General features: G+C 36.9%; 1 long non-coding RNA gene across 1 annotated transcript; it reads right to left on the bottom strand.

Moving 5' to 3' along the window:
* Positions 1-7,960: 7,960 nt before the first annotated feature.
* Positions 7,961-11,572, bottom strand: LOC145792809 (uncharacterized). The gene is made up of 3 exons (XR_014332732.1): positions 11,288-11,572; positions 11,083-11,168; positions 7,961-8,224 (listed from the first exon to the last, which is right to left on the bottom strand). It is a non-coding gene; the product is annotated as an uncharacterized LOC145792809 (long non-coding RNA).
* Between the last annotated feature and the right edge of the window lie 2,393 nt (positions 11,573-13,965).

Raw genomic sequence — 13,965 nt, 5'->3', positions numbered from 1 at the left:
GTGTACTGTGCTATCTCCTCGGGAGTCTCGGGCTCCCTCTGTCTGAAATATGAAGAAAACCAGGTGTACCGGACTCGGCCCGAGGATCGGTCGATCGGTGGGCGAGCTCCCAATAGATAAATCCAGGCGGCCTCCCACTCGCCCATGTCCTCATCATAAGGGATCGCCCAGCCTCCCATGTCGAGGCCTGTCAACACAGCAAAGTCGAATGGGGTCATAGCCATGTCCCCGGCAGCTGAGAAATGAAAGGAATTGGTGGTGTCCCACCACCTCTCTACAAGGGCGCCCATCAACGTCCTGCTGGCGGGATAGCGAGATATCCCAGTACAGAAGGGCTCAAACCCTGCCTGATCAACCCAATCACGGACGGCCTCTGGGAGCTCTGCATACCACTCCCTCGCAGCAATGGAGCCATATCCTCATGTAACGCGGGAGGACACCTGCATTCATGATGAACACATGTATTCAGTTTTAGAATGAAATGAATAAGCTGCGTGCAAATGAAATGTATGAGCCGTGTGCAAGTCAAATCAAATACAATGTTGTGAACTGTGTGTTCAGTATAGGTTGTGCGTTCAGAATTGAAGTATGTGCTGCGTGTTCACAAACAAATATGAGTTGTGTGTTCAGATTTCAGAAATAGTGTGTGCTGCGTGTTCACAAATGAATATGAGCTGTGTGTTCAGATTTTAGAAATAGTGTGTGCTGCGTGTTCACAAACAAAGTTTGGGCTGAGTGTTCAACTTAACAAAATATGGGCTGCGTGTTCAGAAATTCAAAGTTTGGGCTGCATGTTCAACTTTCAACAAATATGAGCTGCGTGTTCAGAAATTCAAAGTTTGGGCTGCGTGTTCAACTTTCAACAAATGTGTGCTACGTGTTCACAAACAAAGTTTGGGCTGAGTGTTCAACTTTCAACAAAATATGGGCTGCGTGTTCAGAAATTCAAAGTTTGGGCTGAGTGTTCAACTTTCAACAAATATGGGCTGCGTGTTCAGAAATTCAAAGTTTGGGCTGAGTGTTCAACTTTCAACAAATATGGGCTGCGTGTTCAGAAATTCAAAGTTTGGGTTGCGTGTTCAACTCTCAACAAGTGTGTGCTGCGTGTTCACAATCAAGATATGGGCTGCGTATTCAGAAATTCAAAGTTTGGGCTGAGTGTTCAACTTTCAACAAATATGGGCTACGTGTTTAGAAATTCAAAGTTTGGGCAGCGTGTTCAACTCGCAACAAGTGTGTGCTGCATGTTCACAATCAAGATATGGGCTGCGTGTTCAGAAATTCAAAGTTTGGGCTGCGGGTTCAACTTTCAACAAATGTGTACTGCGTGTTCACAAACAAATATGAGCTGTGTGTTCAGATTTCAGAGATAGTGTGTGCTGCGTGTTCACCATCAAATATGAACTGCGTGTTCAGAAATTCAAGTGATTGAGCTGTATGTTTAAGATGCAAACAGAGTACTGTGTTATAGACTAAGCATTCAGAACAAGCTGTGTACTAGAATGAGCAAAAGTATGGCATGCGAATGTGTTCAGAGCGAGCAAATAAGCATGCGTAGCATAAAATGCACGGAAAGTGCAGAATTAAGGCAGGAAATGTAAAAAAGTGAAGTACATACCTCCAGTGCCTGATAGGAGAGATGGGACTCCGGCTCCTGCAATAGCAAATCCATGGGGGCTCGATCGTCAAAGTCCGTAAAATGATAGAAAACTGCCCGCGGGAGGATGTGCGTCGAGGGGTCGTACCTCTCGGGAATAAAGGGACGAATCCTCGGCGGCAGAGACATGATATCTGGATCACCTCCGGCACCTGGAGAACCTTCGTCATTGGGAAAATGACCCGCCATCTTAAGAAATCTGCAAAAAGGAGCAAAAATGAGCCAAAATTAGAAAAAGTCAACAAAAGTCAATTCTCATAAACGAAAAAGTCAACAAAAGTCAACTCCAGAGAAAATCTTCCAAATGTTGAGACAAACTTACCTCAAGTCGTGAAAATGAGAAAAGAAGCTCCGAAATCAAAATTTAATCGGTTCAAAGTGAAGAGAACTGAAAGTTTTCGCAAAACAACTTTGCGTGGGGTGTTGGAAAACGCGTATAGAGCACAAATCTGAGAGGGAAAATGCTCTAGGAAGGAGGAGAAGGTGATTTCGGATATGAAGTTGTGACGAATAAAGCTTTGGCCGAATGTATTTAAAGAAATGCGGGTGAAAGTACCAAACTGCCCCGAATTTGGGCTAGGTCGTCGGCCGGCCACCTTTTCTGGTAGGCCGACCACCCCCTGCACTCAAACCTGGTCGGTGGCCTCCAGTGAACTCCAAACCTGGTCGGTGGTGTTCCCAAGATGGTCTCCAAGGTCTCTGCAAATTTTGGTAGTGATCGGAGTCCCCGACACCCGAGAAAGTACAAGAAAAGTGCACTTTTCGTCGTGAAATCCCTCCGCGGGAACTTCAACTCCAACTTTCGATGCGCGTTTCATCGTCACTCGTCAAGAGCAAAATGTATCCTTTTTGAGCACGTTGTGACCCTTCCGGGAGGTAAACCAGAGGTCGCGATTGAGTCGCACTCGTCAAAACTTGCATTTTTTTGCTCGTTGTTTCGTGTCAAACATGCATTCGAGTTTGCACTTATCTTGCATTGTTATGCATGTCACTTGCATTCTCATGCATACCACTTGCATTGTTGTGCATGTTTCATGGGTATTGTCATACCTTCACGCTTAGCTTGCGCTGACACGCGCGTGTCTCTCGCATTGTGATGCACTTTCCCATCGACACCCTGTTTGTCTACGTTCGATATAGCGTTGAACATGCGTTGCTAACTATATTGTGCTTGTTAAGTTTCTCTCTTTTGCAGGCATGATATTGTATGTACGATTCATTTGAAGCTGGTGCAACCAGATGAATCGCGCAGGTATTGTATCTTCTCCGTGTGAGACATGGCGAGAATTGAATAATTCTCTGCATTCTTAAACTGCATGAAATGTAGTTGTTGCTTTGCATTCTTGCTTAAAACTGTTGCGTGTGCGCTTCATTACAGCTTGCTGCTTTGCATGATCATGAGCTATGTCCGGCTTTGTGCATATCATTTTGCATCTTGCCCCCTGCCTGCGGGCACATCCTTGTTACCTTGCCTGTTTGTCTAAGTTTTCGACCTTGTCAAAAATGGGTCATCTCTGGGCTTTGACATTCACTCCCGTCAATTATGACTTTCGAGTTCTGTCAAAGAGGGGCAACTGTAGACACCCCATTTTTGACCGACCTTAAGACTCAGACGTCACCAACTGAGCGCTCGGTGATGTTGCATATTGTGCTCGTTCTGAGGTTTTGGAGTCGCGGCTGCGAGCCTCGCCCCCGGACTTCGGGGCTCTTTTGTGCTTTGCCTCAATTTGCGAACCAGGTCCTATTTTCTCTTCTCGAAATAAGGTAGAGGTCTCGTAGACCATCTCTCAGTGGCTGTAGGCTATGTTTCATGGTCGTAGGCCATTTTTCCCATTTGGAGCCCAGTTTCCGATTTTCAGAGCCGTCGACTGTGTGCCTCGGTTCAGGACCGCTTAACTACCTCTGCTTGCTCCGATTTTTGGCACACACCTTGTTTCCTCCCTTTAGAGGGACACTGTGGTCCGAGAGACCACCTTCGTGGTCATACGCCACTTCCGGTGCCTAACAGCCTGTTTTCGAGGCCCTAGACTGCGCGTTTTGACCCCCGAACCTTCGTTTTGCATCCGTCTTGGTCCATTTTTGGTAGGGACCCTATTTTCATTGTTAGGGAGGTGGCAGTATGGTGGGAGGCCACCTTTTCCCCTTGGAAACCAGTTTTCTTTTTTTTCTCTCTCCAAAAGCCAATTTTTCTGACAAAAAGCTAGTTTTTCTCACTTTTGAGCCACAATTTCTGGCTTTTCATACCACCATTGTGTTGTGCTCATCTGGGAGGCCACCAATATGGGTAGGCCGACCAGTAATTCTTCTTGACCCTTTTGAACCTTGCTAAAAAGCTGGTTTTTCTCTCTCTTGAGTCACATTTTCTGGTTTTCCACCATACAATTGTGTTGCACTCATTTGGGAGACCACCTTTTTGGGGTGGCCGGCCAGCATTCCTCCTTGAACCTTTTGACCCCTGGTCGGCCGACCAAGGGGAGTGGCCGGCCGACCACTTGAACTGGTCGGCCTGCTTTTTTTTTTTTTGCTCTCTCTGAATGCATCACAACTGTGCCAGTTGGGAGGCATTTAGACCATCCTCCATACACGTGTATGGAGGATATTTGAAGCTTCCAAGAGAAGCTTTGGCCTCTCTTCTGTATAAGAGAGGCCCTCATCTTCCATTTGAAGGGTTCAACAAATTTGTTTAAGGCATATACACTCCACCCTCCATAACTCATTATTCCAAGCTCCAAACCCTAATTTTCTTGCACCCTTTGCACCACCTCTCATAGCCTAACACTTCCATCATCAACCCAAGGTCCTTGGAGGGTATTTTCAGAGGTTCAAGGTTGGTTTTTTGAGTCCATAGGCTGCTGGTTTCTGCTGGTCTTTAAGGGTAACCATTTTTTCCCTTTTTGAGCATTATTTTGATCTATCTTTTAGCTATACTTGAAAGCATTTTCGAGCTTTGACATAAACTGATAATAGTCATATTTTGAGTCCCTCTTGAAGTTTGTTTAAGGATATTTTTCTGTTAGAGGTCATCTACCCCCTTGTATGCTCCATCCCTCTTTTAAGGCTTATTTTATTTCATATCTTAGCCTTACTTGCAAGCATTTTCGAGCCTTGACATAAACTGAAAAAAGCCTTATTTTGGGCTCCTCTTGAAGATTGTTTCAGATCATTTTTCTGTTGGGGGTCATCTACCCCCTTGCATGCTTGTTTGCATCTTATTTTGAGCCTTGCATCTAGGCCTTGGTTTTGTGCTTTGTTTGGCCTTCTAGCCACTGAAATCCAATGAATTTTCAGTGGCTAGCATACTATTTTGAGAGCCAAAATAAGAGGGGGGTGACCCCCTCTCTCCTTGCCTTGTTTGTTGGCCCTTTTGGCCTTACAAAGGAGCTCCACTTTGCATGTATTGAAGCCATGTTTCAGGCCCTATTTGGTGAGTTTTAAGGTCTGCATGAACTTTGTCTGAACCCATTTTTCTATATAAAGTGTCTATTATGCATGTGTAGAGCAATCTTATTCAAGGCCTTTGAAAGGGGCTTTCACTTGTATGCTTCCTAGACTAATTTCAAGACCTTTTTGGTGAGTTTTAGGGTCCTCATAATCTCTGTCCAGAGGTGGTTTTGCCATTTTGTATGTCTATCTTGTATGTGTGGAACAACCCCTTGCATGGCCTTCTAAAGGAGCACACACTACTACAAAAACAGATAAAGATCACACTTTTTTGGTGTGATGTATGTTATTTAATCACACCTTTTAAATTTTATTAAAGTGTGATCTTTGGGAGTGTGATTAAAAATGGTCATTTTTAATCACACTTTTTAAGTGTGCTTAATAACATTTAGATCACACCTTTTAAGTGTGATTAAAAACATTTAGATCACACCTTTTAAGTGTGATTAAAAATATTTTAGATCACACCTTTTAAGTGTGATCTTTGGAAGTGTGATTAAAAATAACCATTTTTAATCACACTTTTTAAGTGTGATTAATAACATTTAGATCACACCTTTTAAGTGTGATCTTTGGAAGTGTGATTAAAAATGACCATTTTTAATCACACTTTTTAAGTGTGATTAATAACATTTAGATCACACCTTTTAAGTGTGATCTTTAAAAGTTTTTAATCACACTTTTTAAATGTGCTTAACAACATTTAGATCACACCTTTTAAGTGTGATTAATAACTAATAAAATCTGTAATAAAAAAAGGATTCGACATATTTGAAAAATAATCAATATTATTTTTGTATGCACATTTGACGAATGTAATACACACTATATACTATATTTTGAATCATAACCACATATTGAATAGAATAACGTTATATATTTCATAAATGAAAATTAAATATTTAAAAGTATATACAAAGGAATTAAATAAAAAAAATTAACTGTGCTTACATATATTAAAAAATAAAAAAACTTAAAAAACTAAGTTCTTTAATTCTTGGACCATATTTTGCATCTCTCCAAAATATTTCTGACTTGAAAAATAAAAACACAAATTAATCCAAAAACTGCTGATGCATATGAATAAACTAAAAAATTAATTCAGCAAACCAAAATAGGAACATTAATCATTTCTGCTTGATCTTAATCCTTTTGGAAGTAACTTCCCTGTTAACAATTAGATGCCATAGCAGCTCAGTGTCAATGACATTGTAATTAGGAAGTCACTAATGAATACAGTATTTAAAAATGATAAATCTCAATATAGCTTGTGTACGATCTTTTTGTGAAGGTATATTATTATTACTGTTGAACCATAATTCTAGGTACCCATAAATAAATAAATATATAAAAACTCAAGAATTTATTCCATTTTTTTTTTTTTTTTTGGGGAGGGGGAAGAGTACATACATTGCAGTTACTATCACCAGCAGCAGCAGCAAGTTTTGGAGAAGCAGAGGCTGCATTTATGAAAAGAATTCATCAGAGCTTCTAAATACACTCGCTTATTTTCTCTCTAAACTCACTATATGCATTGTATATCTTGTATGTTATGAAGAAAAATTTGTGAATATAGGTGTAGAGATGAACATGGCGGGTGTGTGGTGAGTTTAGAAACTCCCAATTGCATCATTAAAACGAGGATTATGTGTATATATATGTTGTTGACACTAATTAATATTCCTAAAACCCTGTTCAAAAATAAAATGAAAATGAAAACACACCTAATCAACAAAACTCCCAATTGCATTTGAGAAGCTTGAAGCTTCTAGCATGTAACCAGAATAACTCATTAAAATCCTTTGAAGATGAGGCCTTATTGCATTACACAATGTTGAGAAAAATGTTAACACTCAATTGGCCATTTTTACCTTTATAAACTGCAATTCCATATATTTATTACATTTCACAGTTACAAATATCATCCAACAAACAAAAAATACATTAAAAAAATGGGTACACATAACACGTGATGTATGACATGTATAGAGAATCAGAGATATCATTGGGGGAAAAAAATAGCATCAGGAAGATAATATGGAATAAATATATAAGCTCAAGCATAAGCAGTTTGTATCAAAGCAGCAATTTTTGTGGTGTCAGTTATGAACAACTGTTGTTGTGTTGTAGTTATGAAGGGGCACACCATAAGAAAAGTCTTACTTACGAACCATCCTGATTACATTACAAACTGATTTCATGTTATAAATTATGAATTTTTGTTACGAATCTATGAAAATAAATAAAAACTTCTTTCAACACTGAATTTAAGATCTAATAGAGATATGTATATATATATATATATAAAATCCCCAATTCAGATTGAGCCTAAAATAACAATGTGTCCGAATTTATCTTTCGAAAACCAACAATCAAACAAAGGTTAAATATAACATACTGAGATAAAAGAACATGAAAATTGCTAAATTTAATAAGACGATTAAATTATGAATTTTTGTTACGAATCTATGAAAATGTCCTTTATGATCCTTTATGATCCATCATTTTTAATCCAGCTCCAATCGAAGTATTACCCACATATATATGACATTGACCATCTAAGTAAAAACACCTATAAAATAATCAATTGAATCGATAGACTGGTTCATCATTAAAAAACTTAGTCATTTAAAAAATTAGCAATAACACTTCAGTAATGCATCAACAGAGAAAACCAAAAATATATATACACAATAGATTCCCAAATCCCATTCATGGCACATTCATCAAATTCATTATAAGAAGGCATTATATATTCTTAAAAGAATAAAGCATGGCAGATTGAGTATTAAAAAATATATATATATATATATATATTTAAACTTTTTGTGTAATGTTGGTATAGACTGTGCATGCATATTGTGTACATGGGTTGCACACCTTTGGTACATTCTAATGGAGTATTTTATCTATGAAAAAGAGGGATAAGATAGGGGTCCTTACCTTGCCTTTAATTCCACAGTCATGGACTGTTGAATGGCTTGTGATTGAGCAATATGAGGGCATTTTCAATTTAGCACGCACATCTGGATGTAAGGGCAGCAACACTACCTGTGGATTGGATTCATCCCTAAGAGACAATTCCCACCATTCATCCCATGGAATTACCACAATAATTTCTTCACCCTGAAACACAACCAAGACAATATAAGCATAAAATCTAAGAACATGTTCACATAAATATGGTATAAAGACAATATGATGTTCACACTGCTAAATATGAAGGCCAAAAAAAAAAAAAAGAAGGAATCCACCAATAAACTCAATCCAAGAATTGTTCAAATATTTCCATGTCTATAAAACCAAAAAGGAAAGTTCATTCCAGAAACCAAAATTTGAAAACCTACCTATCTTTTCAAATTTCCAACGCCCCTCACACGTGTTTGCATACATGATATAAGCACTACAATTCTACAGTTCAGTTGTTTTAAACTAAAAATTCTTTCCTTGCCAATTCCAGCTTTTTAGGTTTATGAATTCATGCCAATAAGCACACAAATCTAACATGGCTCTAAAGTATAACGTACTGGGTAATTATATGTCTATGGCCATGTTAGGAGTTGGTATTGTGCATGCTTGTCCATAATTTAGGAGCAGTCCTCTGCTTACCTTTTCATTCTCATGTCCAGATTCACCAACCCAAAGATTACCATGTTAGGCTAGAAATGTGAAAATGAGAACATATATTCAAGGAGTTTTTGTAAAACTACCCGACTAGTTAATCTCCTATAATCAATTCAATTAAAAAACTAAATAAAAAGCACAAATTGAAAAATATTACCAGTGGATATACTACAATCCAGGGATCAACAATTCTGAATCGCCCAAAGAAAAGAGAAACTAAAGATAACATGTTCAATGCTTCTGTAAATTTACCTAGATTTATTTTCTCCTACACAAATGATAATTCAAGTAATTATCTTCTAGATGAAGATTTTTTAATCTGATAGTACTGCTCTAATAGTCACAAGCAGCATCACCACTAGGTGGTCTATCTATTTCGAGAAATGTCAGGAGGCATACTACACAGTTTCATCAAATGAATCTAAACTGATAATATCTCCTATTATTCAATGTTTTTGAGTATTTAGTTGCACAGACGCAACAACTAATCACCACATTTCTAGATTTTAATTTAAAATAATAAAATAAATACTTCCACCTAAGAGATAGAGTTTTCCAACAAATCAAATTCAGTGTGAATCTCGTATGAAGGACAACAAATCCTATAATTATAACTTCTAAAAAATGCCCCCTAGGGAACACCCCAGCAACTTAGATTGCATTCCTCCAATAAAGATATTCATATGTGAGGTATCCTTAACTTACCTATTCAAAACAAAATAAATTTATAACTGAGCATAACATGTCCAAGCCTGCATATAGGTAACATATGCAAGCATGGTTGTTAGATTCGTATGATTCACGATTTGGTTCATACAAGATTCGATACGAGTTTCAAACAAACGATTAGAATCGTGTCGGTAATCGGAAATTGAGTAAATCGTGTGATTCAATTTGGAATTCACTATGATTCAGTTATGTTTTTGTTTACATAATGCATGAACCATCGTTTTCACCTCTCCATCAAGAAATAAAAGGAGATCAATTAATTATATTGATATACATTAATTAACTGATATACATTGTTCAATGTGATATACAAATTAGTTCTATTGATATTTATTTCATTTTAAACACTCTGTGTACTTTTATATTTATAAACATATATAAAATTATAATATAATAAATCAAGTGAATCTTACAATTCATTATTCACTATTTTAGCAAAACGATTCACGATTTGATAACAATGTATGTATGCAAATAAATGATGCTACCTCATTCTAAACCAGTAGGCTTAGATATTGACTCAAATTAGTGTGCTCCAGCACTGGTTTGGCATAGAAAGAGAATGGTAGTCTATATGTATTTTTTGGCCATAGCTCTGGTTTTTCTATGTCATCATGACCCCCATACTCAATTTCAATTTCCATAAACAAAAATACAACATCTCACCTTTCAACTTAAATTCTTTATTTTCCAAGTTTGATCAACTACATGGATTTCTTAAATTCTATATTTTACATTTTTTATCAACAACAAACATTTTTCAGAAAAATTTAAATTTAAAAATATATATATATATATATAAACATCAATTAAATCATAGAAAGTAATTTTATTAATCCATTATAGTTGTCTATAATTTTACAATGAGATCAATTTAAACATCAAAATATATTAAATTTATACTAATCTAAAATTTAAAAACAAGGAGAGCAATTCAAAGTACGTTTAACTTTACAATAATATCTCTTTCTTAATATTTTGTGCTTTATGCCAATATATCTAATTATGTTGTAGTTTCAAAAGTTCTTAATACACAAATCAACTCAAAAAGACTTTAGAGAACATAAATTTTCTTGTTCCACCTCTGCTCATGACCTCACAGCTCAATTCTTTTCAAAGGGCCAAGAGTAAATGTCAATTTGCTGATTAAAAAAAGAACAAAATCAAGGTCAATTAGGATCCCACCCATCCTTGTCAAGAAATTGGTCCTAGTGAGTTTAACTTGTTTATAATAGCTACTTCTATGTGGCACAAAAGGATATGGCCTATCAAAGAAATTGACACCTCTTTACACACAAACTGGAATGTTTAATCAAGATGTTGAATAGTTTTTATACGTAAGTTTCTACTAGTAAAGAAAATAAACATCAATTTAGTCTTACATCAAAGTTGATGGACAATTAAATCCATACACTATCACTCTCTGTTAAACCAACTTAAAAATACTTCGGCAAGGAACCACAATCTGATGAACATTTTGTTGTCCAGATATGGAGGCAAAAAGGGTTTACGTGAACTTCAATAGATATAATTATTAATTGCATCCTATGCTTTCTCTTTCCAATATTCAATGCAAGATAATCAAATATCAACGCAAGTGGTCAATAAGTAACATGTGAAGTATTCCAAACCTGGATACCCAATAACACCAACAATATCTCCACGCTTCACGCCAGAGTGGAACTTGGAAAATTCAGCTTCATCCAACACTGATGCCCTGCAATAGCAAACATAAATTCAAAATTTCCTCATTTTGGTAGTAGAAATAAAACAAAATATATGGAATATGATTTTAGTGACAGTAAAGTAGAATATGGAGAAGCGAAAACAGAAAACCAATAAGGAGACTGCGAGCTGTGCAATGGCGAACGGCCAGGGCTCGTTTGCCCTTTCGGCTGCTCCTCCGCTGCTCGCCGTTGATCTCGAGAGAGAGGGGGGTAAGAACAGATTAGGGATTTGGGTTTGAGATTGGGGATATTTTGTTTTTGGAGGGAGGGGGGGATTGGAAGAAAAAAGGTGGGGCTGCTCCTCCGCCGCTCGCCGTTGATCTCGAGAGAGAGGGGGGCAAGAACAGATTAGGGATTTGGGTTTGAGATTGGGGACTTTTTGTTTTTGGGGGGAGGGGGGATTGGAAGAAAAAAGGTGGGGGAAGGGAGCGGGAATGGAAAACAAAAAAGGGCGGGATTAAAAAATAATTTTTTTTTTTTTTTGTAAGAAATGAAATTTAAATAATAAAATAATGTCATTTAATTTAATTTTTTTTTTGCGACGGGAGTTGCCGTCGTCAAAAAAAATAATTTTTTGTTAAATATATATATTTTTTGTAGTTAATGAATTTTTTTTAAAAAAAATCTTTTTTTTTTAGTTACTAAAATTGAAATTTTATTTGTTTCATTTTTATTTTAATGAAAAAAATATTATTATTTTTTATTTGGTAGAAGTAGGGGTAAAAAATAAATTTTTTTTGTCAAAAATAAAATTTAAATAACAAAATAATGTCGTTTAACTTCTTTTTTTTTTTTTTGTTTTGCAACGGGGGTTGCCGTCGTCAAAAAAAATTATTTTTTGTTAAAATATATATTTTTTTGTAGTTAATGAATTTTTTTTAAAAAAAATTCTTTTTTTTTTTAGTTACTAAAATTGAAAATTTATTTGTTTCATTTTTATTTTGATGAAAAAAATATTATTATTTTTTATTTAGTACAAGTAGGGGTAATATTTTAATGAAAAATATTTTCCACTAAAATAAAAGTTAATTTTTGGTGGTTTATGAAAAATATTTTTCTACGGCCCATTTTTTTTTTTGTTATTAAAAATCATGAACTAATTTTTTGTGGTAGAGTAGAGGGAGTTGCAGTAGTGATGAAGGTGGTGGATAAGAGATGGTGGTGGTGGTGGCGCCGGCGAAGGGGATTAGTGGTGAAGTTGTGGTAGTGGTAGAGTAGATGAAGTGGCAAGGGTGAATAAGAGGTAATGGTAGTGGTTGTGGCAGTAGTGGTGAAGGTGGTGGATAAGAGATGATGGTGGTGGTGGTGGTGGTGGTAGCGAAGGAGATTAGTGGTGAAGTTGTGGTAGTGGTAGTGGTAAAGTAGATGAAGTGGCAAGGGTGAAGGAGAGGTAATGGTAATAGTAGTGGCAGTAGTGGTAGTGGTGGCAATGGTAGTAGTAATGGTAGTCGTAGAGGTGAAGTAGCGACAGTGGTAATAATGGTAGTAGTGAAATGGCGTTTGCAGTAGTGGTGAAGGTGGTAAAGGAGATGAGTGGTGAGAGAGAGATGAGTGAGAGACAGATAGAGGAGAGAGAGAGAGAGAGAGAGAGAGAGAGAAAGACAGAGTGATGAGCGAGAGAGAGACAAAGTGGTCGCTAAAAGTGCATTTTCTTGTAGTGGATAGATAAATCGAGAGGGAGCTCAGTAAATAGAGAAGACGGAAATGAGAGAGTGAGCAACGCGAACACAGTGGGAGAGAGAGAGAGAGAGAAAGAGAAGAGAGAGAGAGAGTGAGACAAAAAGATAAAGAGATAGAGAGTGAGAGACAGAAAAAGAGATAGAGAGAGAAGAGAGATGAACGAGAGAGACAAAGAGAGAGAGATAGAGAGAAGAGAGATGAGCGAGAGAGACACAGAGAGAAGAGAGATGAACGAGAAAGACAGAGAGAGAGAAGAGCGAGAGAGACAGAGAGAGATGAGATGAGTGAGAGAGACAGAGAGAGATGAGAGAGATAGATAGAAGAGAGATGAGCGAAGAGACAAGGAGAGAAAAGAGATGAGAGAATAGATAGATGAGTGAGAGACACACAGAGAGAAAGAGAGAGATAGAGAGAGACAGATGGACAGAAAAAAAGAGTAATGAGTGAGAGAGCGAAAGAGAAGAGAGAGACGAAGATGAAAAAATGGGTGAAAAGATATAGACAATGAGAGAGAGAGAAAAAAGAGCGAAAAGAGATAAACAAGAGAGAGATGAGCGAGAGAGATAAAGAGAAGAGAGACAGAGAGAGAAGAGAGATGAGAGAAATAGATAGAAGAGAGATGAACGAGAGACACAGAGAGAAAGAGAGAGAGAGAGAGAGAGACTGACAGACAGACAGACAGAGAAGAGTGATGAGTGAGAGGGAGAAAAATAAAAGAGACAGAGAGAAAGAGAGAAACAGACAGACAGAGAAGCGTGATGAGTAAGAGAGAGAGAGAGAGAGAGAGAGAAGAGAGACAGAGACGGAGAGATAGGAAGATGAAAAAATGGGTGAAAAAGTTTCGTGTCTAAAGCCTCATTTTCTAGTAGTGAGTCGTTTCTATCATTCATGGGTAGAATAGAGGCGCGGATTTGAGAATTATATATTTTATATAAAAATCAAATTGAAATATTTTATACAATCATACCTATTTAGGGAGTGTGATTAAATATATATATATATATAATTACACTTATTTAAAAAGTGTGATTAAAAAGTAGTAATGTATATATAATCACACTTTAATTAAAATGTGTGATTAAAAAATACATATATAATCACACTTAT

The sequence above is a fragment of the Camellia sinensis genome, chromosome 6 (assembly GCF_055761805.1).
Source record: "Camellia sinensis isolate YWXY chromosome 6, ASM5576180v1, whole genome shotgun sequence".
Taxonomy (NCBI): domain Eukaryota; kingdom Viridiplantae; phylum Streptophyta; class Magnoliopsida; order Ericales; family Theaceae; genus Camellia; species Camellia sinensis.
The sequence above is the reverse complement of the archived record's forward strand: the minus strand, read 5'-3'. Positions and strand labels throughout refer to the sequence as shown.